At 38.1% G+C, this 12,503-nt stretch overlaps 1 long non-coding RNA gene across 1 annotated transcript; it reads left to right on the top strand.

Annotated features, from left to right (window-relative positions):
• Positions 1–2,753: 2,753 nt before the first annotated feature.
• Positions 2,754–4,578, top strand: LOC125683391 (uncharacterized). Its single transcript, XR_008801260.1, has 3 exons — positions 2,754–2,852; positions 3,583–3,723; positions 4,386–4,578. It is a non-coding gene; the product is annotated as an uncharacterized LOC125683391 (long non-coding RNA).
• The last annotated feature ends 7,925 nt before the right edge of the window (positions 4,579–12,503 follow it).

Below are 12,503 nucleotides of genomic sequence, written 5' to 3'. Positions count from 1 at the left end.
GGGGAAAGCGAGACTAGAAACGAAACGGAAGACGGAACGGGAAAAAAAGAAAAGTTGACAGGAGATCTGATTGGTCATTAACAGAAAATCTTTGTGATGGAATTTAATAGTGAAATATAAGTGATAAAAATGACAGGTGACATAACAGAATATGTAGAAAGATACAGAAGTTATAAGGGAAGATCTGAGTGGAGAGGTGATATTTGGATGGACAATTTCATTCAGTGCGGATCTACACTAGTTGTAAACAGGCCAAAATTTGAAGGAAAAACGCAACGGCAAGCCATATATTTTTTGGTGGAATTTTGAAGGGGAGATGATGAACTTTGCTGAATGGTGATTGATTTTTTGAAAATTGGCTTAATAAATAATTGACAGTGATTGGAATTTGTATGGAAGTCTATGGGAAAACATTTGGTGGTGTTTGTCCAACGGAACTTTAAATAAAATTTACTTTACTTTTAGCATTTTGCAAAATAAAAAGTTTATCATCAACAATAAAAGGTTTATCATCTACATTCCTCCCTCCTTAAATGCCTTCTCACTTAAAGACATCAGCCCAGGATCTTTATCCCCTGGCAGGCATTTTCACCTGTCAGTCCCACAGGTGCTTGGGTTCAGGACCCCCCCCCCCCCCCTCCCCTCCCCTCCGAATAACAGAACAAACCTTGTTCTGTTATATTAAAAAACCAGTGAGGGTATTTTTCTTAAAGGGCTTATTTTGAATTATTTTGGACTTTAGGGATATGCACGACGTTGTTGATATGTATTAATTAGAAATATTAATTTTTCAACCCCAAAAAATAATTAAATCAACTCATGTAGCTTATTCGGAGGGGTGTGTGTGTGTCCTGAACCCAAGCACCTGTGGTCAGTTCTACGGCACCATATGTAACAAGAAGGGAGAAAACGCAACAGACCAGACCGAGATTTGAACCCTGGTCCCGTGAATCTTTAGTCAGGTGGTCTTCCAATTGAGCTATCTCTCCACTGGGGTTCGAACCCAGCTGATCGACCGCTACATACGTATCTAAAAAGAATGAAAGGGTGCAATACTTGTATTTTAAATCAGGTGAAACTCAGGATCATGTACCCCCCCCCCTCCCCCGAAAACACCGATATTATGTATATATGTAAGCATATAAAAAACACCGAATTACATGTATGCTCTCGCAAACCTTTATGGCGTAGGTCTTTAAAGCACCCCCCCTCCGAATTTTTTTGTAGCAATGTAGGGTTTCTTCACGGATCAATGGACATGGGTGGAACTCATCTATGGTCATTGTTACATGTACTTATACCTGACCAAGACATCAAGACCAAGAGAGGGTATTGTGTATAGTTTTGATATACACCAGACATGTCTCAGGGCTGTCTGTCGAATTTCTGTGGTCAAAGTGATTGTATAATAAATGGTTGTATTCCTAAAGCTGACACACAGTCTACACCCACCCACCCCCTCTTTCTCTCTCGCTTACTCTCAGTCATTGACTCAATGAATGATCTCTTTTATAAATATAGAGGTACCATAAATTGATAATATAAATTGTTTCACTAATTGACAAATGTTAGAAATTAATGTACAAATTATTGTTCGATTTCTGAATGTGTAATTCATAATACATGTATATATCTAGAGGGGAGTGGGGGTACAATAATACATGTATATATCTAGAGGGGAGTGGGGGTACAATTCTATTAAAATTGCATTGTTCAAGGGTCTTTTTAAAATTTTGAATTACCAGAAAATTTCAGTTGTGAACAGGTCAAAGCAATCAAACTGGGTACCCTTCGTGAGCTATTCTTGACTTGAAAAAAAAATCTTTTTACAAAATAAATATCAGCTGCATAACAAATCTTTCATTTGTTGTATATTTATCGAAGAGACCAGGGGCGGATCCAGGAATTTCAGTTACCGGGGGGGGGGGGGTACTCTTTATGAGGGCTTCCATTTGTTGTACATTTATAGAAGAAACAATCTATACGAACATTACAGGTGAATAACAAACACTGGGTAAATTCGAACTGTAATCTAGCTGCCACACCTCACATTTTTCATACGTATGAACAAAAAGTTCTAAAATAACCCCAATGTAATTTGTTTATTTGGGATATCTGGTGACAGAAAAGCCTTAGAATCTTCAGGGCATATTTTGATCTATTACCGATTGTCCTTTTAAAACATGCAGACATCAGATTCTGTCCATAATTATCAAGAAAACTGTTAAACATAATATCTAAAATGATGAATACAGATACATAATTAACCCTGTATGTATATGGTTTCCTTGATTATGGTCTGGGTATTTATGTACACATAGGCAGGATGATGGGGGAGGGGGGGGGGTTGTCCTGTACACAGAGGGACAATTTTGTATTTATTTAAAGAGACCTGTTCGATCTAATTAGATTGCGAACCTTTTTCTTATGAGTGGTATGTAACTGAATCATTTTGACATGCATTGGGTACTAGCTTTATCATTCAATGTTCTGAGAGGAGAAGGAATGAATAGGAATGCACTTTAATTTTGGAGGTCTGATAAAAGTAAAACACCGGTGTTAAAAAATGTCGGCACGATGCCCCTATAACATTTACATATCCATCCATGCACAAATGTACTGTGTCGCAGTTACAACATTTAAATACTAATTTGATTGTAAGACTGCATATACTTTAGATTTATTTCATGAATAGATTTAAATATTACACGTATACATACACGCTCACCATAATACTTTTATATATCCACGGCTACCCATGTCCTAAATCATAATGTATCGGTTATGCAAGAAAATTCGTTTGGAGTGTTTCCGGTTATGAGTTAAAAGAGAACAACACGCCGCTTCGACAGGTAGGTAGGTCTGAGTTTTTCTTGTTTATGATAATTTAACCACTGTTGATGATAATCGGGGAATGTAGTCAGCTGTAGAAATTATTAAAGTATACGAAATAACCACAATTACCCATATCTAAAGCGGCAAGACGACATGAGATGATTTTCCGAGAGGAAAAGGGGGTTGAATTTTGAATATTTCTCACGATTCTCGATTGTCAGGGTCAATATCGGCTCAATCAACTAACCAGTCGAAATAAGTTGACCACTCGAGGGACAATTTGTGCAAATTAAAATGAAAATATTCTACATTTTTGATATTGGTGTTTGTATTTTGCCAAAATTTCTATCCAAACGGGTCAGGTAATGCTTTAGGGGATAAGTTATGATTTAATTGATTGGTTAAGATTTAGAGGAAAATTTGGTTAATACACACCCCGCTGATCGATACAGTAGTATTACGCACGTGAATGAGTTTGTATTACGTGACGTAATTTAGATTAGTATGTACGATTCTGGATCTGCAATAACCATTAATGCATGACTTAAGATTTATTGAAATTAATTTTTTTTTTATTTGTAACGAAGGTATTTGAAAAATATTTGTCGTGTTAGGGAAAAAAAGATTGATACCGTTTTCGATTTGCGAATTCACCTCTACTCTTTCCCATGTAAAAAAAAATGTATAAGCTTTAGATATTTTTCTTCAATGTACATGCATTGTACTCGTATATGTATATTTATTCAGGAACGTATTCACCAAAACTAAATAAAGATGCTGTTCTTCCGGAACCAAAGACGTGGCAATCAAGGCTAGACCCAGATAGTATGTCAACTGTATGCATAGTAGATGCATAGACTTGAAGAAGATAGAATGTATTATTCTAAGGTGTGTATAAGCAACTTATTTATGACTATGTAGAAAATTAACGGATTATGTAAATGTCGAATACTTATGCATGACGTTTAATTGTCAAATACTTAGGTAACGCTTATGCTTTCTTGATGAAAGGTGAAGATAACGAACAGTGACCAATCTCATAACGGCTATAAGCAATACAAAATAGAGAGTTGGGCAAACACGGACCCTAGACACACCAGAGGTGGGATCAGGTGCCTAGGAGGAGTAAGCATCCGTGATCCCCCGTCAATCGGCTACACCCGCCGTAAGCCCCACATCCCGATCAGGCAAACGGAGTTATCCGCAGCCAAAATCAGTGTGCCAAGAACGGTCCAACAATCGCTACATGATGTTGCACAGAATATGTTGTTACTTTGCATTTTCTGGTCTAGTACTTTACTTCAAATTCAGAACACCAAATGTTAAAGTCTATAAGGAATTACTTCATATTAGGATATAGAAATATATTGATTTCCTAGTAAAATGGTTAAGGGGCCATAGTCAGATTACCGAGAGGGGGGGGGGATGATACACTATATACAATGTAGGTGTCGATCCTGTGTCAATTTACTCTTTAGGATGAATTTATAAGCATGGAAGCTATCATGATATGGTCTGGTGGTTATGATAACGTTTTCTCTACTTCACAGGGACATTTAGACAGAGATCGCCTCCAAAAAAATATATTTACCGAATGCACCAAATGGACATGCCAGAGAACAACCCATCAGGCAACATGATGGTTACAGAATAAATGACTCTATAAGCTGTTGCAGCCGCAGAGACTTGGACTAAACTTTGATTACATGTCAGAATCTAATGTGTAATAAAAATACTAGTTAATTTTGAGCGTTGTAGAATAATTACTAAACTAACAAAAATGGACATTCGGAATACTCCTCATCTGACCAATAATATCAAATTAATTGTTGTCACCATTTGGCGTCTTTTGTCCGCTAACTAAATTCCACATGAGAACCACTGAATGAAAAATAATCAAACGTGGCAGAGTTCTTCCAGAATTGCTGTTTCTCTAAATCAGATTCGTTAAGATAACTGTGAGAGCAGATGCCCTACAAAACCTACTTCTTTGTGAAAAATTATACAACATTGCTAAAAAACAAAGCAAACGTTTTCTCTCTAAACTGCTATTAAGAAAGGTACCTGCAGTTTGATACCGGTTTTTCTATGCAAAGAAATAACAGCCGTAAAACATTATGTTGACACAAGCATCACTCGAAACATCCGTGTATACAAAGCGAAGTCTCTTACCTACTGTAACGTTGCTATAAATCTGAACGGAAGTAGGTACAACCAGAGACCATACTCAAGTAATCTCTCTTTAATGTTAAATACCAAACAAAAACAACAAAAGCAAAGCAAGTAAGTGACCGATGTCAATAAAGCTATGTTGAATTTTCATATGCAAAGTCCGTTTCCCCTTTTAATTGATGGTAAACTTTGTCGCATCCTTTATATTCACACCTGTGCTGAGTTCTTTCCATCTGTAAAATACAAAATGATAGAATAAATAGTGTATGTTGTATTGGGATGGAAATGAAAACACTCGATGAATCTTTGCATAGGAACAGCTGAAGTTAGCGGTAAAAAGAAACTTTAGTATAGTATCAGTACTTGTATTTTTGCATGTATTTGTTCCACAGGCACCTGAAGTATGGATATTACTACCCCCCCCCCCCCTTTAATAATTTGGGGGGGGGGGGGTGTTCCAATAATTTTTCTGAAATGTGTGAATTCCATGTCTATATCATCCCTCTCTCGATTCATGTAATCGTTTCACGCTTTTTGTAAGCTTTAGAGATTGGCCTTCTATCGGTATAATAAAATACGTATAAAACACAGGCACTTGTTTCATACATGAGTCCCCCCCCCCCCCCCCCTCCTCAATAATTTAATAATACCACAGGCACTTGTTTCATACATCATGAGTCTCCCTCCTTATTAAGGAGGGGGACTCGTGTATGAAACAAGTGCCTGTGGTATTATTAAGGAGGGGGGGGGGGACTCATGTATGAAACAAGTGCCTGTGGTATTATTAAGGAGGGGGGGGGACTCATGTATGAAACAAGTGCCTGTGGTATTATTAAGGAGGGGGGACTCATGTATGAAACAAGTGCATGTGGTATTATTAAGGAGGGGGACTCGTGTGTGGTATAAAAGGAGAAATTATTGCCACACAAAAAATTATCATAAAAGGAGGGGGGGGGTTTAGTAATATCCATACTTCAAGTGCCTGTGTTTTTTGTAGAAATTGGGTCTAAGAAGTAATTGACAAACAGTGTTCTCCGCACACAAAAAGTTTGCTTAATAAACACAGACGCAGTGTTACATGAATTACTACTTGGTTTTCAAATGTTTCCGGTACCGAGTAATATAAACTTGATCCTAGTCGCATGACGGTTGGTTTCTTGATAAACCAGATCATTGAAAATAGCAAAAAAATTGGACACTACACGCTGCTTCCCTTTTGTAATAACAAAAGATGCAGCGAGTGTGTATTAACCAACTTTTTCTCTAAATCATATCCAATTCATTAAATCATAACTTATCCCCTAAAGCATTACCTGACCCGTTTGGATAGAAATTTTGGCAAAATACAACTACCAACATCAAAAAAGTAGAATATTTTCATTTCAACTTGCACAAATCGTCCCTAGAGTGGTCAACTTATTTCGACTGGTTAGTTGATTGAGCCGATATTGACCCTGACAATCGAGAATCGTGAGAAATATTCAAAATTCAACCCCCTTTTCCTCTCGGAAAATCATCTCATGTCGTCTTGCCGCTTTAGATATGGGTAATTGTGGTTATTTCGTATACTTTAATAATTTCTACAGCTGACTACATTCCCCGATTTTCATCAACAGTGGTTAAATTATCATAAACAAGAAAAACTCAGATCTACCTACCTGTCGAAGCGGCGTGTTGTTCTCTTTTAACTCATAACCGGAAACACCCCAAACGAATTTTCTTGCATAACCGATACATTATGATTTAGGACATGGGTAGCCGTGTGTTTACAAGCGGGAGTGGGGCAGATATTCATCACAGCATAAGTGAGTGTATTCAGTAAGTTTCTTATACGCTGTTTGATAACCCGAATTCGACTGACACACAAACAAGTAAGTGATTAGTATTTAGGGAGTAATTAAATACATAAAATTCTTTTCATATCACGTACTCTCGCTGGTCATAAGTACCATATCCAAGATATTTCTTACAAATATGACATTGTTTGTATGTTTCCACTTCGGTAAAACATTTCTTTCGATAGTATTTCCCACATTTACATATTTAAAGAGAAGCCACTTTTAATACATTTCATCGTCTTCCTCGTTGGCTGTATATCCACTCTGTCCCACTTAAGCATTCAAAGTTCCACTAAATGCACCTCCTATACAGAAGAGTTCGTATCTCGAAACTGGCGTATTGGATGGGAAGGGTGATTTATGTGCATATTTTTGTAGACAATGACTCTCTTTTTCCACTTGGTCCTACATTTCAGAATACAAACAGATTTTTAAATGTATTGTGTATTTCATTCATTTACGAGCGCAGTTCGATATGCAGTGTGTATTGTACAACAGCTCCACATAGTTTTAAACTTATGTTCATTTTAATAAATCCAGTCGTTGACCACTGTTGTAAAAATGGTTGGGAAACGGGTTGAGAATATTGGACAAATGAGAGCTTATATAAAAGTTCGCATAAAACTCGGTCATTAGGTAATGCAGATTTTTACTGAATTGGGGGAAGTTTAAGATATCTTATGAGACAGCTCGTAGGTGGAGAAAGAAATTTTTGACTGGCAAAGAGTCCGTCAAAGATTAAGCAAATTCTGCCCGATCTGTGAATGTAACAGGCAAGGCAAATGTCTCAAAAGTCAGGGAAATAAGAAACCATGTACGTCATAATACAGTAACTGCATCTCTATTTGTTGTGTGTCAAGATTCTAATCCAATTGCGGAATGTTCTTATTCATCAATTCAGACTTGGGGTCAATTACATAACAATGTCATGCATTACAGTATATTTTCTACAAGTTCTAAAATTAGACATATGGAAGAGTTTTCCATTATTTACTCCCGAGTTAATGTATATGCTGATATACTTGCTTTTTAGCGCCTTTTAATTAAAACACAGTTCTTCATTTGATGGAACTTTGTTTTGTGTTTTCGTCATTTTGAACATATATGACGCTCAACAATGTAGAATGTATGGAAACGTGTTGTTAACACAATTCAGCAATGTTACCGATCAAAAATGTAAATATAAGTAATAAGGTATCATATTTATCGGGATATAAATACGGGTTGGTACGTGATCAAAATTTCCATAAAGCCCTTCGGGCTTTATGGTATTTGATCACGTGACCAACCCGTATTTATATCCCGATAAATATTTTAGAATAATATCTTATTTCTTAAATAAATACGTATTGCCCGTAATAGTGTTATGTAGGGGAATACAGTTAAAAATGGAAATATATAACAATGTAATACATTACATCACCGTTACGTAGAAAATTTGACATTACCATTACCATTATTCCTGTTTTAAAATGTAATGCATTATATCGCACACTACTTGGTAGTGCATTAGGCTGTCTAAAGTTAATTCTACGTTTAACGTCACCCGCGCACGTAGGTTTCGGCGAAATTGCCGTTTTGAAAAAACAAACAAATCCGGATTTGAAGTAGTCGTTCAGGTTTGGTTTTTCATTTAGCGACTTAATTCTACATCCAGTGTAAGAGGAAAACGCTTAATCAGAGGCCCTTAAAGGACACATCTCGTGTTTTCAAAGTATACAAAATTATATGCATTTTGTCTTCCTTATGCTTATAGAAATTAATTGTAATAGTTCGTTCGCTGAAGTATTGCGATAATTAGCCACAATACGGACTTAAATCTAAGCCCCGATTTCAAAAAGCCTAGTTAATTAGATAGGTAGTCACGTGGTACAGTGACGTCATATGCGACCTTCGTCGATCAACTTGTTGTAAAAGTAGTGTTAGATATTTTTAAAAACTCGGGTTTTAGGGGCCTAATAAATTTACCATGGATAACATTTATTTCGATGTTAACCAATTTCCCGAGTCTTATATCTTTAAGCCACCAGTGCATACAAATAGCGGCCCAAATGTAGCGAGGAAAGCGAGTATGAAATCTGCGAGTAAATAATGTTTACATGGGATCACTGTCTAAACACAATATGGTAATGTCATTTCTGTAAAGAACTGTAATTAGCGTTGTTGCTTTTTGAAAATAAACAGTGCAATTATTATTAAATTTATTTTGGAGAAGTTAGATCTAAATTAATATGTTTTACGGCGTGACCGTGTTTGAGGGCGAAGCAAAAAAGTTTTGACTCTAGTATCTATATCCAAAACAGGACAAAAACAACTCGAAGTTAGCACGCGGACGGAGCTGTATCAAAGCATCCTAATTTTGGACATTTGATCCGCCTATATATTGAACGCGGGAAATATAACGCAATTGATGTAAACAGTACATTGTGACGTCATATTCAACGTCGTTATTTACCAAATTTACAAACAAAGTGTTTGAACCACAACAAAAAACATGGCGTTAATCGTGGAGTGATTATATATGATTAAGAAAATAAGATTTACATGCTTTTACGGATTTTATGTGTAACATCTCAGAACGACGTGAACTAGGGTAGACGAGATTCAAAATGGAGGAATACATGTCCACGCGCTAATATTCGAATCGACGCCATTAGTACCAAACTTTTCAAGTTCCATAGGTATGGTTTAATTTTTCATTATTTTCCTATATTTTCGTTTTAAACATGTATATACGTGTTACCTATAGGGAGAGCTCCGCTCTTACGGCCCTTCGGGCCGTGAGAGGGCTTCGCCCTCTATGATACGATTATGTATCATTGACAACTAGGCCTACTGTGACAGTAGGCCTAGTTGTCAATGATACATAATCGTGTTGTGTATCTGAGTATACTGGGTCACTGAGAGGGCAATCCGGATTGTATATCGTTGTTGGTTTTACTATTACAATGTATTCCGGAAAAGACCGGGTTGGGGTTTGAGTGTTAATAAAAAATGACAGACGTTGAGTAGCATGTGTTTTGACTTTGTGATAAGTGATCGCAATGTAGACTATATGCATAAACACTCAGGACAGTAAATGAGTGATACAACATGGCGGAGAATCCAAAATTCCCCGATCCCGATAATGTGTTGCTTAATGGGATGGAAACGTTTCAATTTGATGAGAGACCGATGCCTATGTTGACCCCGTATTCGCGGGAAAATGAGCAAACCTTCGTTAAGAACCTATGTGACGAGAGCCCACCATGGTCAGTTAGAACACCAGCGAACACATCGACTCCGGTAGTGAGTAGGCCTAATAAGCAAGTCATTAATGTACCTACATGTGGGGACAAACTTTCACTCCGTAAGTTTAGCGGATATTCACATGAAGATGCCGCCAAATTTATGGCCGAATTTAACTCGTACTGTGTATTTCACGACCTCGATGCAAATGAAGCACGGAAAATTGCGGCCTTCCATCTTCATCTACAAGGCCCTGCCCTTGTATGGTTTGGACAACTTTCGGAGTTTATACGGACGTCGTGGAGGATCGTCTCGAGTGAGTTCCAAAGAACATACACCAGCAAATCACCATTGGACCCAACTCTGATTATGGAGTCAGCGATGTTCAATTCATTGTGTTTGTCCCCTACTCAGCCGTTGGAGGATTTCTACAGTATTATTCTGGAGAAAGGTCGAAAGCTAGGTAAACCCGAACGTGACTTGATGAACAAATTTGTTGAAGGGTTACCACAGCAATTGGCGTTTTATGTCCGTGCTGGACGTTGTACCAGTTTCGCCGACACTCTTACAGCCGCCAAGACTGGGGAAGCATTTGGTTACAGGCAAACCCCAGCTTCCACAGCTGCAATACGGACACAGTCAGCATCCGATGTCAGCATGAACTTCATCGTGAAGGAATTATCTCGCCTGTCTACAGCTGTACAGCAGTTAGCAACCTCGGAATATGGTGGACAGCCCCCACAACGTTTGGATCCTGCACCGCAACAATCTGCGAATTCCAAGTGTTGTTTCCGATGTAGAGGTGTGGGTCACGTACAGCGTGCCTGTGCATTGAAGGATGGTGGTGTGTCTGACCCCAACTCTCAGTGTCCGTTTTGTTCCCAGTTCGGGCATAATGCTGCGTCATGTATGTTCACGAAGTCGGAAAACTCCAGAGCCCCGAGGAGAGATCAACAGGGCGCTCCCTCGGGAAGACGGTAAAATCGCGCCATCGCAGCCCTTCGCCTACACCGTGGAGAGAAAGACTCTACCAACAGAGATGTGCGACACAGAATGACGCAACAACTTTTAGTGGCAATCCGTTGTGTGACTCTTGCGTAGCCACAACCGCGCCTGTGAGCAGTGACAGTTTTCATTTGTGTGACTATCAGAATATAGCGACAGATGTGCCTGCTTTCAGTGACGTTATGAGCTCGTCTGATATTTTTTCAGACATACAGGACTCCAACACCACTAAATTTATGTATATGCCAGTGAAATTCAAAACTGTCAATGTGGCAGCACTATTAGATTCTGGTTCATGTATATCTGTTATGTCATTGTCGTTGTATGATATGTTACCCATCTCTGTTAAGCAACCTTTGCATGCCTGTGATATTTCAGTATTAGTAGCTGATAATCAGAGTGTCAAGGTTTTAGGTGTTACAAAGGTTAAGGGTCAAACACCTCATGGTACACATTGGTTTACTGTGTATATTTTTCAATGTACCTCGCACCCTTTTATCATTGGAACAGATTACATGAAAGAGAAAGGTGTTGTGCTAGATTTTAGTGCATGCAATGATTTGTTGAATGGATATATGCAATCCAAGGTGAAGGTTAGATCTATGAAACCTGTTACTGTAGAACCTAACAAAGAGCTTATTGTATATGGCAAAGTTCCAAGAAAGTCATTATATGGTGTGCAGGGTTTACTTTCTGCTCATGTGAATGTTCTGAAAAGAGGTTTGCTGCTGGCTAGATCGGTTAATACTATACCTGCAAATAAAACCATCCCTTTCAAAGTCATGAATTCTGGAAATGACCCTGTTTTTATACCTAAAGGTATGGTGTTGGCCGATTTTGCTGTGTTGGATTCCTCTTACAACATTGTGCCATTTCCAATGTGTACTAATGTTAAGAGTGTAACTCAGTGCAAGACAGAGTGTCAGAAATCAGATGATTTTTCTGCTTTTTGTGCAAATTTTGATTTTTCTGGTACACATGTACTTACAGACAAGCAGATTGAGAAACTTGAGAAATGTTTATATGCACACAAGAATGTATTTGTGACTAAAGAAAATCCACAGCTTGGTTTTACGAACTTTGTACAGCATGAGATACATATGAAGCCAAATTTTGTTCCCAAGTATCAGAGGCCTTATCGTTTACCTCCAGATAAGAGAGAGATTTTGCGCACACAGTTAGACGAACTCCTCTCCCAAGGAGTTATTGCCCCTGTTAGTGAAACAGATAGTTTGCCCATTACTAGCCCCATCCTTTTGGTTGCTAAACGCAAAAACAATGGATCTCATGCTGCCCAGGGTAAAGAGGCTCATCTTACCTCATACAGGTTTTGTTGTGATTTTCGGTATTTGAACTCGCAAACACTTGATTTTGCTTACAATATACCTGATGTACAGGAGCTCACAGAGTCTTTTAGTCAAACCA

Source organism: Ostrea edulis, chromosome 3 (genome assembly GCF_947568905.1).
Source record: "Ostrea edulis chromosome 3, xbOstEdul1.1, whole genome shotgun sequence".
Lineage (NCBI taxonomy): Eukaryota > Metazoa > Mollusca > Bivalvia > Ostreida > Ostreidae > Ostrea > Ostrea edulis.
Note: the sequence above shows the minus strand (reverse complement) of the source record. Positions and strands in the feature narration are given on the sequence as shown.